Below are 20,329 nucleotides of genomic sequence, written 5' to 3'. Positions count from 1 at the left end.
TCCCACAGGCCTGGGGAAAAAAAGAAAAAAAAAAAAAAAAAGAAGGAAAAGAAAGAAGTACTGGATATTAAAACCCACGTACCCAGTAGAAATACCAGTTTTCTGATATTGTACAATTAATCTCGCATCCACTTCCTACAGGCCTCTCACTGTTTTACAGGCAATAATTGGGCACGCTCCTCCACTCAACAGCAGCTAACAGCCTCACTTGGACACTTGCAGACAGCTTTCTCTAAACATTAGATGAAATGATCTCATTGAGCTCAACTTCTTGGGGCTTGGAGGGTGGTTGTTTTGGGGTTTTTTTCAGCTAAACACCAGCTATTCTAACCGAAAGTAATATCTTTCTCTACAAACTTTGTCTCACTTAAAGCTAGCAGGTGTTTTGCATTTGGCCAAGTAGCAATTGGTAGTTTCCAGCAATGCTGGTAAGGTCTTTTAGCCATTAGTCATTCATTTGCTTGACACGAATATACTGATTGTGATTAAATGAACCATGCTTTGATTGAAAAAGAACGCTTTCCTCATTGCTATCTAAATGCTACTCTTAATTACTTTTTTCCCCCTGAGTATACCTGTATAAAGATTAAAAAAACTCTCTTCACCTTTTTTCTTTCTGTTGCATTTCATGTTACCCATCAATTTTTTTACACCTCTTTCAGAAACACTTTGGGATCTTTCTGCGGATTATCTTTTGGGTTTTAATGTTAAATTTCTATATCCTGATAATCACATTTTCACTGTCACCAAGGTGTGCTCATTCCGGCATTATTCTAATCTCAAGATGGTTGTATTTCTGTTAGGTTATTTGCAGTTTACACCCTCTGTATTATTTTATTTATTTATAGTGTGGGATTCCTAGTAGTGAATTTTTCTAGCTTGACTGACTCTTTGCTGTAAGCAATTTCACATTTTCCTCTATGAAGATTGATTCTGTGATTGATGCCAGAGGTGCTCTAGATTATTAGTTTATTTCTAGCGGGTGTACTCATGGCAAAGCAGCTGCTACTGTGACTGGAGTTGGTGGAGTATTAAAAGATTTGCTCTCATCTTAGATTTACTGACTTCTATTACAAGGAAAGAGTTGCTTCATATAATTACAACAAATTACAGGAATCAGAGCTGTGATTCTGGGAGCATTCTAGATACTTCTCGTCACAGTTCAAGTCTGAGTGTGGAGTTATGTGCTGATGTCCAACACATTCTGTTGGTGGTCTATGTAAAGGGCTCAAAGTTGGAAAGTGGCTGTTTTTCCCAACTAAGCAAGCAATCAGATATGAAATATCCTATGGAATGTTAATTAGTTACGGTTATTGCTACCAATATCAAAGTCTTCAAATAAATGGAATTTTAACTTCTTTAGTGGATGCTTATGAGAGGTATTGATAATCCAGTCCTTGCTGGAAAATATTTTAAAAACTCCTATTGGTTTCAAGAATGATAAATTTGTATGGCTCTATAAGGGCAGATGATTAGACTCACTGTATCTACTTCTTCACTCATTTTTGGTGATCACCAGTAGGGGACAGAAGAGCAGCCATGATATGGTGACAGATGGCAAGCTTTTGTTGATGCAGGCAGTTGGATAACCTCCAAATACCCAACTTAAATACCCCACCCATTTTTTCAGCTGCCCCATGTCCAGCCCTACATTAGGCAACCACAGTGATGGTGTTTATACCATCTGGTTTTAACTATCAGAGTAGCTCAATTATGTTAGTGTATATGAGATATGACTCATATTTCACTATCTCTATCAAAACAAGATACAGAGGTGGAAACTACAATGTATGCAATGCAGTGCATGCTGTGAGGACAAAAGCAAACGTATACACAATATGCTATTATGTGTAATACCAAATTAATACTGCAAAGTGTTCTCTGTTAGAGAACATCCTTAAAAGTGGCTCTTACACACCACCAGTATTTCCTTCCTTTAGCTGGAAAGTGAAACTGGTTAGTGGCACACAGGACTGTCATGCTTTTTGTTACCTTTGGAGTTGGGGAAGATCATTTATGCTCCTGTGGCTTGCTGAGTCAGCTTTGTTCTCATTTCTTGTGACTTGCACACTCATGCTGCCTTGCAGTGCTTTTCTCCTTGACCGTCAGATGGCTCATTTGTGAACTGCCTTCAAATGGTTCAGTTCTAATCAGTTTTCAGTAGGACGTGTGTAGCTATCATCGGCTTGGAAGTGTCATGTCAGGAGTCTAAGAATATTAGCTGTAAGATGCTGATGCCCCCACTGCTTCCCTGAAAACAGAAAAGCAGCAAACATTTGTTGAAGAAGCTGGCACAGACTTATCTGAGCAAAAAAGTCTTGTACTAACTTGACCAAGTTTGGCTGAAAATCCTGGAGAAATAATGAGCTGAAAAGATTTTGACAACCAGACAATTGATATTTGTTCTTCAGCAAGGTTAAAAAGAATTGTGAGCATCATCTAGGTGTCATTATTTTTTATGTATGTCTATATGTGCTCTTTCTTTCACATTCCAGAATGATTTATCAAATTAGGCCGATAAGCTGCTAAACTTCAGACCACTTCTATTTTGGAATATCTTATTAGTAGTGTATTCTCTATTCTAAGTTATCCATAACCACTTTCTAATTACAATTTTTATATTTTTCTTTCTCAAAAATACTTTGTTCTACTTACAACTAAAACCACATACGTAAGAGGAAAACAGGCATGAGTTAATTGAAGCGTGAGACAACATGTGTTTATTAAGCTAAAATTAATAAGCTATAAATCAGCATACCTACATTAATTGTATCATTTTGATGTACATGTATATTGTAAAAAGTTTTCAATTATTAATCAGTTTAATATAAGTAAGGGGGTGAAAGATTAGTAAGTATCTTGATCTGTTCATGTGAGAGATTCCAGAGAGGACAATATATGCAGTGATTTTTATATGGGTCAGATATAGCTGCCTCTTCCACTACAGACATATTTTATTGTAAGTACTGCGATATACACTTGTCCGAATTGCCACAAAATCTTTCCTTTCAGTGCTGGGGAAAATCCTGAATCCCAAAAGGGTGTCTTAATCCCATGGTACTATTACAACAATATAAGTACCAATCTGAAAACTTGAAACTACACGGATACAATGAGCAAAGGAGGACTCATGAGTCAATAAAGTGTATATCAACGTTTAACATTTTCTCAATGTTTCCATTATGTATCTTAATTTCATTATACCATCTGTCAGTTGACTAGGACCCTGACTTTCTCCAATATGCAGCAGTTATAGACCATGCAGTCAGAAGCAACCTGCTCTCCCTCAAATTTTCTACCCCCAAATCTCATACTAACTTCTGTCTCACATTACTGACGTGAGAATTATTACTGGTTCTGGGTTTCCAGGTAGTTTTAAGCAAGTAAACTTTTTTCTTTTTAAAAAGCTTTAAAGTTTTGTTAACTATTGAATGGATTATTTACTGACAAAACTGCTTTTTTCTTTATCGTGTTTGTATAAATATGTGGCTTTCCACTATTACCCACTTTTTCCTGATGAATAAATAGCTCAAAGACAGATTAGTGGAATAATGGCATAAAGAGACAAAGGCAAAAATGTGCTCTCTTATCTGCATAGTGGATCTTGATGATGATGATACTATCTGACATAATGGAAAGAAACTCATTCATGGATACAAAAGCATATCTTACTGTAGCTTTTTTTAATGCTAAAGCACCTGTTATAATTTGAGAGGTCAATATTAATCATATAATGATGTGTGCAGAAACCCTGGATTCTGATGGAGCAGGGTGCCACCAGCTTCCCGCTCTTATATACCTCCCCTCTATAGGTACTGTGATGTTAGTGGAGAGGGTCTTGGTTTATATGGGCAAACCTAGGATTAGAACTGATCTCTTTTCTTTTACCTTTCTCTTTAAACACGACTACTCTATAGATACACATTAAATACAAGTATTTATTTGAGGTCTTATAGCAATAGGTACTGTACAATCCTTACTGGCTCCTAAAGCCACTGGTAAAACATGATGAAGGACAGAAGACAGAAGAAATTAATAACTGCATTCTGTGTGCACTTTGACTAGAGCACACTGGCATCAGGCAGGGAAAAAATGTCTAGACACCATTTCTGCTTCTAGATCAGAATATTCAGTTAAGGAGGATTTTTATGAAGTGTGGAAAAGCAATTTTGCTTCCTGCTGGGGTTGTCTTGCTGCAGTCGGCTCTCAGAGGTTTGGGTCATGGGTCAATGACTTTCAAAGAGCTAATCATTGTTCACAGGTAGAAGACATAGGCATAGATTGACACTTTGTTCTCTCACAAGTAGTCCTGCGCAAGCACTTTTTAATGACTTCAGTCCACCACAGAGAATAATGGAAAGAAGAGAGGATATAATTTATAACCAAGGATATACAAAGAAGCAAACATCGTTACCCAGTAGTAGTCCATTCGGTTCTGCTCTAGGTACTCTGCCCATATTAAAATAAGCAGGGTCATTTTATTACTTAAACACTTTGTGGGAAATGCTGTGGGTAATACCAGACAGAAAACGGAGGCAAAAAATGAGTGGTCAGTCCTATAACAAAGCAATACACCCCAACCATCATTCCGTGCCTCTGTTGATAATGTATCTCAGCTCACGGAAAGGCTGCTGTTTCTTTGTAAGAAAGACTAGCACTCATGAGGATCAATAAAGTAATAGCTATATGGCCAAAATGACATCATGAGGTTTGACATTAAAATGGCTTATAAGGGTGGGGGTTGTTTTGTTTCTGTAGCTTAGCCTGCCACTAACATTCTGATGTTTATTTGAACCGTTGAAGCAAATCTGTCACCAGAGAAAGCTGTAAGTGGCATGGCAGTGGTAAAGAGATACGGAAAGGCAACTGAACTGCAACTGATGTGAACTTCAAACATGACAAGATTTTTGACTGACAGAAAAGCAGTGGCAGAATTCTCTGGGCTGTGTTATCTTTGCACTTTTCTCTACTTCTACTTCTCTGTATCTCGCTACCTTTTATCATTCTATTATCTTACTTTGCAACTGTATTATAGTGTCCAGTGTAACAGCTTTTCATTCCCACAATTTCATCTGGTTTTCTCTCCTTTCGGAATACTTTCCCTCAATTTTACTGGAGAAATCAGAATAAAAAGATACCAATATCGGTATTTTAAATTTATATGGAGATACAATAGGTCCGGTAAGAACTTAGAGATTGTACTAAGAAAGAGGAAGCGCAGAAACAGTTGAAAAAGATTGTATTTTAATGGCTGTTCCATGGTTCTTTTAGTTTATTTTGTGCGAGTCAAGTATTTTAAAATTTAAGAACATTTGAAAAAAGAGATATTGTAACCAAATTTCCTTCAATCTTAACAACAGAAATAGAGCATAGCGTTTGTTGTGATAGTGAAATGCTTGAATATTGCTGAAAAAAATAATTAAGCTATTATGTCACAAATTTTGGTGTAATCAATATGTTCAAAGAAAGTTTTTCACTGTAGTTAAGACAACAATTTCTGATATAAACAGGTTGGGAGAAGACCTAACAGAAAACTTTCAAAATGCTTTAGTACAAAGCAATTTTATAGAAATTTCATGAGATAAATTAGAATGAAGTAATTGTTTGCCAAGAAATAAGCACAAATCTAAATAGTTGCTCAAATGACAGTTTTCTGTGCCTATGATGTAGAGAAAATGAAATTGCAGACACTGAGACTACTCAGCATTCAGTCACCTTCCTACACCTCTCTCCTCATTTTCACTCTGGAAAGAGTAGATGCAAACTGTCCAAGAGTCTGCCTGGGTTCCTGTTATATACGTTTAGGTAAAACTACTTATTTCTGGCTTTCCTAGTTTCATTCCTATGGATACTGTCTCTCCTCCGTCAGATATGCTGGCAGCTGCCCCAACCAGAAAAGGAAATACAAAGCTACACACACACACACTCACTCTTGGTCAACACACTTAGGCCAGCTAAGAAATGATAGGTAACCTGGGCCTTTTTTTTTTTGATAAAATAGATGTAGAAACACAGTAGTTCTAGAAATAGAGAAAGGTACTACTACACGTAATATAGAAGTTCAGTGTGCACATCATAGTTTATGTGATTGCCTGTAGGCTGAACTACCACATCTTACCTAGCTGCCAATCCATTTAATTCTGTTATTTTTCATTTAATTTATCAAACTATGCATTGTTTGATGGTAAAGAGGCTCAGATCTTAGTCCGTGGTCTTCTGTAGTCAACCAGAAAGTATTTACTAGTGAGGAAGTAGTGAGGAAGTCTGCATTTGCCATAATCCTTTTGCTAAAGATGATGTTTTGATGTGTCTGCCTTGGTACTGGTTTATTGTGGCTTGTTGCCTCATGAAAACTCACTTTGGGTTTTTATTGTCCTGAAATCTTGCACCAAAGTACAACTTGAATGCAAAATTATCAGCTTACTCCCCAAACATTTCAACTGAGTGTTTCTTTCCTTCAGTGCAGCCTTCAGCACAGATTTTACCTGGATCTATTCTTTTTTCTTTTTAATTATATTGTATTCTACCTACCTATTCCCTTCCTTTCTGCTCCCCGATTAAGCTATTTACTGAACAGTCAGTTTACAGTTTGGGGTAAATATGATTTTAGTCCTAGAGTGGATGTCTCCTTATGGGCCAGTGGAATTTGGTGTTGCTAGTGTTTGTTAGAGACAGTAACACTAACACTAATTGTTCAAGATTCCGAGGATTGCTTTTCCCACTAATTGATACTTAAGTCCATAAATCATACAGTCTATAACTCCAAAGGAATGAAGTCCCAGAATGCTAAGGGCAGAATCCTGGTCTAAATCTCGGAAAAAAAGCAAGATTTTTTTTTTCCCCCTGATCTTCAGCAAGGAGAGTAAGAGTCATCCTTTTTTTTTTTACTTTCTGTATGGTGACAGATTAACACAAGATGACAAAGAATCTAAGCAAAAATCTGGCTTCAAGAAGCACCTCAGTATATTCTTCAAAAGGAATCAATTCAGATCCAAAGGTGATTTTCCCTGTTATTTTATTCACAACCCCCTGCCCTTCTTCAGAATAACACCAGGATTTAGGACACTAGCAGCTTGTGTTGGTCTGCAAGGTTGTCTGTTCCCTCCTGTGACAAGATACAGAGTGGAGTACAGCTTTGATGTGGAAATGCCTCAGACTTTCATCTTATAATGAGCTCCCCCAAAAGACCAAAAAAATTCTAAACTAAAAAGAAGCCATACTTAATTTAAATAAAAAGTTGCATTTCTACTTTTTTATATAAAGAAAACTTAAGGCAACTTGAGGTGACAGAACAGAAATAAGATTTATGCACTGTTCTCTTCTTGCCCACCATCACTTTGCAGACAGATCCTGGATTTCAGCTGCTGAGTGCCCACAATTTCTCTGTAGTCCCGTTCGGGAAGTTCTTTCCGGTCTTTCTGGAGCCACGCTATTCTTTTTTGAGAATCTCCTGTCTATTCCTTCTTGTGGTCCCTCTGATTTTCTCTCCCTTGAGCGCGCTGAGTTACCTCACATTGTCTTGCGGGGGCTTCCTCCTCATCCAGTCTTTTCAAAGGAACAGAACATGTAACTGTGAACACACAAGTAAATCAAGTACTGTCTGTGTTACTCTATAGCCCACATACTCCTCTATAGCTAGGGATAAGGCAGAGAGATGCCAAAGACATTACCTTCATTTCTAATAGTTTGTATGCCCCATGTGTGTGTGCACACATGCATATCCGTATGCATGAGTTTATGATAGTTTCCAATAGCTGCTGACCCATTTTACTGGTATCTCTGCTAATAATTAATTGAAGAGTTCCAACTCTTGAGCTAACAAAAGACAGCTTGCTCAGCCTTTCCGTAGTCTTCCTCACCAAAAGTAACAAAACTGCAAGTAATAATGATGATAAAGGCAATCCTACTGTTTATGGTAAAATTTACAGCTGACTGACAATGATATTTAAAACGTATCAGCTACTTCATGGTAGTTTCAGGTTTCAGCAGATCTACTTTTTCATGCCCCTGTGAGCTTGCAAAAGCTAAGCCTGGTATCTTTGAGTGGGTTCACAAAGCTGATGCAGGCAGCATCCAAAACAGTCTCAGTTTCACTGTCTGGCTGTGCATGGTTTGTCCCTGGCCTTCAGCCTTCTCACTCTGGAGTTCTTTCAAAACCTCTTCTTTCAGAATATCCCGTCATTCAAAAACAGTATGCAGAAAACATATTGGAATAACCTTCCTTATGCCTGTGATTTTCAGCAAGCTTCTCCACTTTGTTTCGAGCCTTCTGAAGCATGTTCATTCTGACCTTCTGACCTTTCTGACCTTAAAGAAGGTCAGAAACTACTGCATAGTAACTTCATTCACACCCGTTCCTCATACTCCAGCGGACTCTCTCTCTAGTTATCTACCTGCCCAGCATCTGGAAGCTGTGGAATGAATTTGAGGGAAATAATTTGCTCTCCTGCCTCCCTTCTACCCTACTACAATTATTCTCATAGGTATTATTGTTAGAGTTACTAATAATATGGATACTTTCATAAGACAAAATTTCAGCATCATCCAGGAGAAGCAGAGCAAATAAGTTCTTTACAATGCTTCAGTGTTTTCACTTACCATCTACACTACAACAAAATAATCTATTTAAAATGTATGAATTACTGAAGTTCAAAGCTCTCCAACAAAATCCCAATGTTACCAAATTAGTTTAATATTTAGTACCCATTTGTGTTATCTTAGGTCCAAGTGTTGGCTAGCAATCACAGCAATCGTCGCTTGGTGGAGCCAGATTACTCTGCAAATTGAATGTGCTTTACAAATAGCTTGCATAAAAGGTCTCAAAGGCAGGATTTATAAATAGTACGTTGGAGAAAGATAATAAAAAAACTGTGGGATTTCAATAAATCTTCGGAGGAATTAGAAGTGTTACAGCTTTGCTTTTAATTACTCTAGCACAGGAGAAGTAAAGGACTTGCTGGCTGAAGCAAAGGCCATCTTTTGCTGGAATAAAATGGGAGTATGGTGTACATATATTTGGTAATGTACATACGAACCTGTGAGGATGAAGCGATAGCTGTCACTCTTGGTACAATGTAAAGAAATTCAGGTTGTTAATTCTAAGCTTATTAACAGTTTACATACTGTATTTTTTTATTTTACTGCTAATGTTTTAAATTTATGCCATTTTTGTACCTCTCTCTTAAATATTCTTCATAAAATGCAGAAGTGCACCTAATTTATTTCTGGTGTAGAGAATAGAGCATTCTTAGAGGACAAAAATGGAGATGATACCAAACTGTACTACTCAACAGAGTATAGAGAAGGTGTTTACAGTTTGGTATCCTCACCGTTGAGTATAGAGAACTCTCAGCAACTTTTCCTCACAATTTGTTTCTTTTCTATCCATATGCATGGGACACTATTTAAAGAAGTGTCAACAGTAGAAGCACCTGCTGATTCTTATTTTGCGTTGTATCTACTGTGCATATTGTAACAAAGAACTCGGGGAATATAGGGTGCTTTCAGCCATCATGATACTTAGTGTTCAGAGGTTATTGCTGGAATTGTGTGTATTCTCTGGTATTTTTTTTTCCTTCTCATTGTTTAGTGTTTGTTTGCATTGAATTGCTTCAAGACAGATGGATAAAGATAGATACTTTTGAGGAGTTGTTCTGTCTAATGTATGAATAGTGTCTTACACTTTCAGTATATTCTTTAGACTTGTGAGATCTCATTTACTGGGAATAGACTGTCATTTAAGCTCCAGCCTCATATTTTGTTTCATAATATATTGAGCACATGGCTCTTTCCTGGTTGGTGACCCTGTGTGCCAGAAGAAGCTGGTTGTCCCAATCAGCCAGCTGTTGACAGATAGATCTGGCAACTGGGGTTGTAGAACAGGAGAGAAGCCACAACACTGGGGGAGTGGAGCTTACGATTAGCCAGCTAGAGGGGTCTGTGCTTTAAAAATGAAGTTAGAAGACAAAATGCCCAGTGACAGAATAGCATCACAGTCCCAGACATTGTATGTCTTCACTCACAGCTCTCTGATGTCCATTTAGAAGTGCATCTCCTTCCGTGACCCACTGAATCAGATGACGGTTGAGACTTTCAAGCCCTTGAGACACTGGCAAACCCAGCACAGAGTTCTCTTGTAACTGTTCCTATCCTATGAAAAAGTGAGAAAGAACAAGAAATTCTGGTGTTACAGCTTCCTAGATTTTACATACAAAATCATATTAGGGACGTTATTCAGAACTACTAAGATTTTTTAAATAATTACATTTTCTCAATTATTTCTGGGTAGAACCCGTTCTTTCCAAGTGAATGAAAATGTACATTGTGAAAACAAACCATATTTCTAGAACATCTTAATTTATAACTGTGGGCAGCAACAAGACTTATATCTTATGTAGAAACTACAGTAGTATTCCCCTGCAAGGAAAAAAAAAAAAAAAAGAAGAATATGTTAAACCTGCATGTAAAGAACATCACAGTTTATGGAAAGACAGGAATGAAATTACTGGGGAAAAAGAACAAAGGTCAAATAGAAGAAAATACCTGAAATACGAAAGTGAATTTCCCACCTACAGAAGGGCAGGATGGGCTCTGTTAATGCTGGAAGATGGAGTAGGGGCAGGATGAAAAGGAAGCATTGGTTCTGCATACCCAAAATAGCTGGAAAGAGCCCTTGTGGTGGCCTCTTTCTGGATGATTGTCCAGAACTGCTGTTGTTCAGCCAAAATGATGAAAAGGGTTAAGTTTTGGATTGTTTTTCCAGGCAGTAAAGGCTGTGGAGGTTTTTGGGTTTTTGTTTGTTTGTTTCTTTTTAACTGGATAGCTTTATTGCTTTTTTATACTTTTGTTGGTACCCTGGCAATTTGCATTTGGTTTCAGCCTTTTTTTCTTAGAATAAGCAGTACTTACCTCAGGTCACACAGAATGTTTGACTGCATGAACAGGGGAGACAAATTTTTGGTTTCTTTCTTTTTATGATTTTCTGCTTTTCTTTAGCTTTCCCTCTGTGATACCATTTGAACAGCTGTATCTAACTCTGGCAACAAGGGAGAGAAGTTCTCAGCTGAGGGGTTTTAAAACTTCATTAATTTAACTTATTCTGCCTCTCCAAAAGAGATTTGCATTGTCATAATAACTCTTGTTTTTTCTTTTTTTTTTTTTTCTTTCCCAAGCTGAATTGGAGATTTACAAATAAAAACCCTGATTTAATGCATTTTCTAACTGGTATGCCTTGTTTCCCTCCTTCTGTATAAGCTACTTGATTTTATGTGCTCTTATTTCTATTCAATGTATTGCTTTTCTCTCTTTTACTCTTCTCCCTGTGGTTTTGTATCATCAGGAAATTTCACTTCTTACTGAACGCATCTTCATCCAGGTTAAAAGGGAGAGACAGTCAATCAGTCAATAAATCCCTACTCTCTGAAAACACAGTCAGCACCAGCTGTAGCTCAATTAAACTCAACACTTGAATAGTTCACAAGAGAACCCACACTTGTATACACACATTAATCAAATAAATCCATTTTTATCTGTAGTTGTATTCCAAATTTTCAGTTAATAGCCTGGACAGTAAAGTGTGGGATGGAGATATGTGATGGAGGTAGCAGGTAATTAAACCTTCTCAGCATAACATTTAAACAGTGTCCTGACATGCACAGTAAACAAAGAATGCTGAAGGAACCTCAAATATATGGGATTTGCATGCTTAAATGTTGACAATCACTTCTACTAATACAAGCAACTCAGCTGTTCAGAATTATTTGACATGTTCCTTGTTTGAAAATATAGAAAAAATTATTTTAGCTTCTGTTTTTTTTTTCCTAGGATGGTGACTGGAAGAGCATGTAGATAGAAGGCGATTTCTGTATGTATTCTTAAGTCAGCTTTAAAAACATTGCAAATAATGTTATATTTACTCTATTGGGACTAAAGCCCCATAGTATGTCTGCTTGCATTTCTTAATTCTACACATACTAAGAATAATTCCCAAGGAACAATGATTTCTTAATCCATACTTAGGACAACTTGCATATAACAATATGTGCTTAAGTCCTACTCATTTCATGTTAATGACACAATTAAGTGCTGCCCTGATCATGGGACTGTACTATATAAGCATCAGACCCCTGCTAAAAAACACTTTAGCTAAAAAAAAAACGGTCTGTGGAGAATACAGGCCATGTCAGGCTGTATTCTAGCTTTCTAGTCATGTTAATTAAATCTGTTCCGAGCAGATTTCAGACAAGGTCAGGCTGGCGATGCTGATTGCTATTTAGAACGTGTTCCAAAAGAAGCATTACTGTCACTGGTTGGGCATATTTTACTGAAATTACTTTTAGCATAAAATGACTAGTTTTCAAACTGAAGTATATTTAGCTTAGTTTGGGACAGTTATCTTGGCCCCATGCTGAAGAAAGATAAAGATGGACAAGTAGATGTAGTCCCAAACCACAACAATCAAGTTCATAAACTCTACTGGGATCAAGTCCTGGCTGCAGTAAAATGTTTGAGTGTTTATAGATACTGTATATATGTAACAGCTCCATAAATCCACCCCAAGACAGCCTGGTGCTCTTGATATGTTAGATAAAGGCTTAGCCTTACATCCCTTGTTTAGACCAGGTTGTACAACACGTTGAACCTGATCTGGGAGTGCCAGGGAAAGCATGCTTTCTGTATGTGAAAACCTTCAAGAAGTTTTGGTTTCACACAAACACGGAGTGAAAAATGTTTGAAATCTGGAATTGCATTGGATAAGAAAATACTTCTTCCATTGCTGTAGTCGAAATACCTTGTTCTCTGCAGTGATGGGGAACATTTTTGGTGATAGACTAGTATAGACACAGCTGGGAAAATGTTTCACTTGTCACAGGCCATCAGCAATGATCCTTCCTCAGGCTGACAGCAATGATGCGCACAGATCACTTCCCACACCCTCTGCAGTCGTTGAGTTAGACTGCTTGAAATGAAGTCATGTGCTCTTTCACTGGCTGTTTCACCTTGCACCCAAACATTCTCAGTTCCAAGTAGGAAAGGTCCTAACCTGGGAACCTGGGAAGCTATTAGAGACACCCTTTGGTAATGATGGCACCGTTCCTTCTTTTGCCTCACGGCCTGAGTGTATTTGCTCTGAGAGACACAGAAGTTTGCTCCAGAGCTTACGTAAATCAGTGGGATCCTTTATGCTGGCTTTAATGCCTATGGATCAAGTCCTAGCAGAACTTTGAAAAGAAAGCCTTAGTGCTTTATGGAACATTGTTCATTTAGTGATGAAAAGATTGGCTATATAATTGGTAAAAATATTCCAACACTATCTTAAATCTTTACTTTACTGATACTTTGCTGTGTGTTCCTCCTAGATCCAAAATAATTTTAATAGAGCATTATAATGTCTCCAATAGTTGCTCTAGGTTTTGAAATCACCAGTGTATTCTTTCAGACACTCCTAGATATCTGCTTGCATTTGAAAGGCACAGAGAGTTCTGAACTCTGATTAAGGCATGATTTATAGTACGAAAAGCTTGAACATCCTTTGGTATAAAGGAAAGCTCTATAAAACCTGGCTTCAAAAGCTGTAGCTCCAGTCCTGAAACTGCAATAGATATATTACTCATTTTTATTCAGTTTAACTCTAAATAGAAGCACTGAAAACAGTGCCATAAGCTACAGGGTGGCACTGCTTTGGGGTGGCAGTGAAATAACTTGTGGATATTTAGAAGTGCTCAATAAACCATAAATTACAACAAGAATCGGAAGACAAGAAAAACTCAGATGCCTACAAATAACTGAATATTTCCCTAGGGCATAAACATTAATGACTTTAATTAGATTATAATTGCTCATGGAAGCGTAGTCTTGCACAAGATAAAAATACCTGACATTGCATTTGCAATTAGGCAACTGCATCAGAAGCACAAGGAGGTTTAATGTTAAACACAAATTATTTACTAAATATAAGGTATCTGGGTGCACAGTATATGCTCTGTTCTTAGGACATACTCATGTATTTGTAAGATGGCAGCACTGCTTCATAGATTTGGCTCTGAGTTGTAGTTGTTAGAGTTAAGGGTTGAATTAAGTGAAAGGACAACAGATGGAAACATGTTTAATTGAGGGTCTTCAGGGCCCTATGTTTGTCTTCTATTTTCATCTTTACACTTGTGAAAAGACACCTCACGAGGATATTTAGAATACCCTATCCTTGTGTTGCGTGAGGATCTAGATATTTATAGCTCCACAAATTAAAATCCCAATTTAGATTCATGAATTGCATTTTGGCTAAAACTGTCCTTTCCCATTCCAGGAGGTTTGATACACCAGGTTATCAGGCATGGGTGCTTCATGGTGACATGATGAGTATGTCCTTACTCCGGTGTTGGGACCCATATGTAGCTGGGTGATGCATCATTGCTGCAGAGTGCAGCCAGTTTTTGCCCATTCTGGAAGCCTGCTGGTTGCCAGCCTGTAAAAGTCACAGTGGGGAAATAAAGCTGATTTAAAAAAAAAAAGTGACTTTATTCTTGGTATGGGAAATGGCAATCTGGCTAATTGACTGGGCAAACTAAGTGAGAAACTTTAACCCTTAGCAACAGTCTTGCCGAAACATTGCATCTCAAGGAATCTTTGTTCTCTTGGCTGTGTAGTGGCACAACCACACCAAGAAGAGTGCAGAACATCTCCTTTCCCCTTAACTTATAGCCAAGTAATTAAGTTTCCTGGCAAAGTAAGTTTTAAACTCCTGAGGTAAAGGAAAATTGGGTCCTACTCTCTTCCACCCTATTTGAACATACTAGCCACTAAGAAATTACTGAGAGAAGAATAGTGCTATAAGAAAAACACTTAAATTGAAAAGAGGCAGCTGCTGTGTGTTGGTGCAAAATCCTGTGCACATCAGAGAATCCCTGCTAAACCAAGTCACATGGGGAAGATATATGTCAGGTGTCCTGCCCCTAGTTTCTTATGTAGCAGACGGATCTTCTGTACAGTAATGTCTGCTCTGCTAGAGGTAGAAGGATTCACTGTTATCAGCATCTGTTCACAGTATTAACAAGGTGAAATATTTTTTGGTATTGATTTTCACAGGAAGTAGTTATTTGACATGATGACTTCAAAATTATACAAAAATATCAAAATGGTTAAAAATATTAATCTCTGTTATTTATTTTTATTGGTGTTAAGAACTTTCAGGAAAAGAGTAAAAATATAATATAATAAAAAGCTAATACTGAATCTGACTTTAAATTGTCTGAAACATAGCCTAAGGCAGCAAGCATTTTCTCATTAAGAAACATTTCATGATTGACTAACAACAAGATATTAGCTCTGTAGCATACAGACTCAAATCATGATCAAGATCAACTATTACATGAATTGTTGCAAAAGCATTTGGACAGCCTATGCTGGGGTCAGATTCAACAGACCTGTGAAGAGACCTGCATGGGAAGGTCACTGAGCATTGCATGTAATCTAAACATGGGACTGCGAAACACTTGGATATTTAGCGTGGTTGAACACATGTAACTCCAACAAACAAAGGAAATATAAAGGAATAAATGCAGGTGATAATGCACCATTGGAGGTACTGATCCCATGATGCTGATTCTGCAGTGACTTAATAGTTATTTAAATGTTATTATGCTAAAACATTATTGTAGGTTGGTGGTTTTTGTTTGTTGTTTTTTTTTAAGTCTTCATCTTTAAAAGCAACAAGATTATTTCTCTGGCAAGATCATTACCTTTCATACCATTGCTTCCCAGATTAGGTTAGTTACATTGACCATCAGGTCTCAGGAGCAGCTGCAGGTGTTTTCAACTAGGACAAACACTGCTACAATTAATTTACTTCTGCAGGTCTTTGACCTTGCTGCTATGGCAAATAAAGTGTTTCAAACAATTGTAAGAACATTAGTTACTCTTAATGAGAACACTATTGACTATTGCTACACAGATGCCTTACTTTCTAACATAAAGCTGTAGCTTGCTAGTTATGATGTGAAAAGTAAGTCAGGTGAAAATACTAGAGGCCAAATTCTGAGATCTTTATTACATTTTAATGCAATTTTTGCTCCTTTAATTCTAGATGGATCAAGCTTTCAGCAGAGAGATCAGCTAGGAAATTGGTCTTTAGCTCAATACTCTCCACTGATTTGCATTTTAGGTAGTGGTATTTCCTTGAAGGAGTGTAGGTCTTTTAATCTTCTCATATGCTCTGCACCATAGCTCTTTTCATTTGTTTCATCTAAATATTTTTACCCTACTTTCTTTGACTGTTTTAACCCTATATCTGCCATAACTCCTGACTTTACCTCCCTAGCCTTCAAATAAAATACATCCAAGAGGACAGGCACTGTCACACATTTAATGATCCACTTATATGATATCTCACTTTCCCTTGCCCTCAATTATCTTCAAAGACGTAAGCTCTTAAAGCAGGATATGTCTCCTTCCATTTGATTCCATGGAGTCCCAAGGAATTTTTGGCTCCTGCATTGTATGAGCAAATGCCAATTTACTGGGGAGGAGTCCAAAGACTCAAAGCTTCCTCCCCTTTTCTCCATAATCGGTGACTCACAAACTTGGTGTATCCTGACTTGTAGGTAATATGGTCCTGTTGACTACACAGCCCTTCTTCCTCCCTCCTCATTAAGACCAGGGCTATCCCTATCCCTGATATGTGATCAGTAACATAATTTTGTTGTGTTGGCCACTGTATTCTTTATGTATATTGTATGCAAGATAACAGTTTAAATAACAGAAAAAATAGTACATCAAGATTCACACAGTGCAGGAAAGTGAGTGTAAGTACTGAATGTGTTGAATAAGGTAGAGTTGATCCTGGAGGAAGAACATATTTCCAGGGATATCTTAGAATCATAGATCTTGATTCATTAATGTTGTGTCGGTGTTATTTATTGTATTTTTTTTAAGAAAAAGTACATAAAAAATGTGATACAGCCACACTTTAATGGCATGCTAAAACAGACTTCACCAAGGAGCATTACTGGTAATTGATTAGCTCTAAACTCGAGCAGCATTAGCTCATCCCTTATTTCAGGGAAAATTTAAACAAATGTGTGACTTTAAATGCACATAAGTTTACAATTACTGAACCATTTTTCATTAGCCATGAATAATTTTTCCTTCCTCTGCGAGGATTTATAAAAGAACCTGGACTGACGTGTGGAGAATTAGCCATTTTTAAGATTTCCATGCTTGAAAATTTCAATCAGGACATATGGCGAAAGCACAGTTTATTTTTCATGCTGGTTTAACTCAAGTGACTGAATTGATTTTACTCACGCTTTCCAAAATAATTCAGCACTGGGCTGAGAATAGTCGCAGACATTTATGGCTTGATAGATTTTGCATGAGAAAGTTAGGAGCCACTGATGAAGGGAAAGGCTGAGCAGCGGTTGGAATTCTTCTTTAATGACAGCGGTCACTACCAGCTGGATCCCAAAGAAGCTTGGGCTGCACACACAAGTGAGCAATAATGGAGGATTCCAGTAGAAAATTAATAGACTGACAAATACTTTTTATGCTTGATGAACTGTAATTGCATAGGAAGGCCAAATGCTAATGGTAAAACATAGCCTAACAAAAAAGATTTATGCCATGGTTATGGGGATCATTATTTGACTATCTTCTCAAAGCAACAGTTATAATTGGGGGAAAAAACCCTCCGACAATCCCTACCAAAAAAAGTAACAATGATGAAAAACTAACCACTGCTTGTGTCCTCTGTTGCCTTTTGTCCCAACATGTAGTAAGCTACAAACAGAAAATTACAACCAGTAAAAGTAAAGCAAGTAAGACCTTAGGAGTTTCATTTCTGGACAGAATTCAGTCATGCAACTCTACTTTGAAACAGTACGCAGTCCAATAGATCAGTACCTCAAATTTTAAAAAGTATCTTGGCTTATCTGGGTTTAATGTCTGCTCCTGTTCTGTCCTTTATACAGTTTCACTGAGATGTGATGGTTTTCCTGCTGGATCAGTTAGCCAAATCAGATTTTTGGCATGCTCTATGGAAAGTATGTAATACAAAAGGAAACTGGGGATATCCCAGAAAGAGCCAGAACAAAATGGTCCATCGCAGCAGTGTGCAGAGTAGTCCTGATCCCAAAGGCAGTGCCAGTGCTAGCTCAAGGCTTCTCATCATTGTAGACTGGATTTATTTTGTCACTTGAAGGCTGAGCGTAAGGCTAAGTTGCTTTTGCTGCAGAAACGCCAACTAGAGAAGGGAAAGGCAGAGGAACAGCCATGCTAATTTAACTTGCTGGTTAACCAATAGTCTACATATCCCAACCTTTCCCTCAGAAAAAGTAGTTAGCTTGGTTTTCCAGATGCCTGGCATAAAAAAAGTAGGTAGAGGATCATGCCTGTTTTGCAGCTCTCAGTAACTGCCTACTTTGCTAATGATCAGAGCCTGTCTCAGGCAGCACGGGTGTGTTAACTGAATTCCTGGGCTAATGAGCGGTGTTTCTCAGCAGGGCTAATTGCCTCAGCTGTAGTACCACCTTGATGCAGTTATACTGTTAGTGGTCAGCTGTTGCCAAGATAATGACTTCTGTATCTCAGAGAACTTGGTGTTTTAGTTTAGTAAAACAAACAAGAGGTGGAGACAAAGCTTCTGAGTCCAGGTTCACCACAGAGGAAAAAAGAAAAAACAAAAAGGAAAAAGAATGGTAAGTGCTAACCTTGATATAAAGGCAAGTGAGTAAAATCTGACCACATGGAAAAGTAGGCTTAGACTTTTAGAAGGCTTCTAGCTATTGTTACAAGCAGGTTTTAGAACAGAGTTGCTCCTTACAACAGCAGGGCAAACAAACTCTGCAGGTGCCTTGAAGTGGAGCTCCTTAGGTCTAAAAAAAAGAAATTTTATGGTGCTACCTGTGAGTCTAAGCATCTAGACTTTAAGGATCCACTCCAGAAAATCTCCCTAACTTTTTGTAGTGTTTCTGTAGGTGTAGGTAAGGCAGCCAGTTGTAACTCAGACAATTTTGTTGCTTTCTCTTCCCTACTGCTTCTTCCTTTCTCTAGCTGATAAGTATTCAGAGCCTTACTTAGTTCTTTCCTTTCTTCTTTAAGAGCAGTTAATTCAGTTTCATACCTTCTACTGGTTTGTACAGGAAATAAAGCAAAACTTTTGCTGGTTTGCACTGCAGAAAATCTCCTTGAATTTCAATTAATGAACAGATTCATTGAAAACTGTTCACTGTCTACTGAAACATTATTATCACTGGAATAGTTAGGGCAGTTATGAGAGTTCACCTTGCCCCTGAATGGAGTGGAAACTCTCTCTTCTGAAGCCTTCTGGATTCAGCCCTTAGCTATATCATTGTTACAGGACAGAAAAAGTAAAGGAGACTGAGAAATGAGCAATATAGGTAAAATATATTGTTCTTTCTGGGTTATGGATTGTTCTTCTATATCCTGTCTTTTTCTTTCCTAATCCACCATAAATGTGCCAAACTATATGAAATGGTGTGTTTTTTCCTTTTCTGAGAACAGTGAATTGGCTTTAAATGAATACAATGTATCAAAGAAATTTTAACACCTACTTTATTCCTGAAAACATTTTACTACCTCATTAATACACTTCAGATTAGCCAGGTTGTTAAGTGTCCATCACCAAATAACAATAGAGTGCAAGAAATTGCACTGGTACAATTCTATACCAGTAAAGTGTCACCTGAATCCGGTTAGAAACTCGTGTTGTTAAGGTTATATTGCAAGATAGAAATTGCCAAAGAAATTGTGCTATTAAATGCTCTTAATTTTTATTCTTTCTGAGCCTTAGAAGTTGTTAAATCAGCTAATGTGACTCAGATTAGATGTCCAAAACAGTGCTGTTCTGAAAGAAAACCTGGCATTTTTAGGAACATTCTTAAATCTTGATTTGTTCATATTTTCCATACAGATATCAAACATGCAAGTTGTAGTTAGCTTCCAAGCATTGTAACAAGTGTTTTGATCTTGTCTATGCAAACAGGACTGAAATAAGTTATACTGTTACATGGACTGCCATGTCAACAAGAGTTTCTTCTGAGTGGATGAAACAGCTTGTTTGGTTAGCCTTGCAAACTTTGTCTGAACTACCCAATGAATGGTTTGTGCCAACTCAAAGCAAGAATGCAATTGAATCAGTGCATAAGCATGTTTTATTCTCAAGGTTGCTGGCCAGGAGTTTTTTGGCATCATGTTAAAAAATGGAGCTTAAATTTGAAATTCCAGCTGAATCACATGCTTCAAGAAATAGGCAGATCTTAGTTTGTAGAATTCATCACCTCATAGAAAGAATGTGTTTTATGATGATTCGTAACTTGAA

This window comes from Calonectris borealis, chromosome 2 (assembly GCF_964195595.1).
Source record: "Calonectris borealis chromosome 2, bCalBor7.hap1.2, whole genome shotgun sequence".
NCBI classification, from domain to species: Eukaryota; Metazoa; Chordata; class Aves; order Procellariiformes; family Procellariidae; genus Calonectris; species Calonectris borealis.
This window is presented reverse-complemented; position numbering follows the sequence as displayed.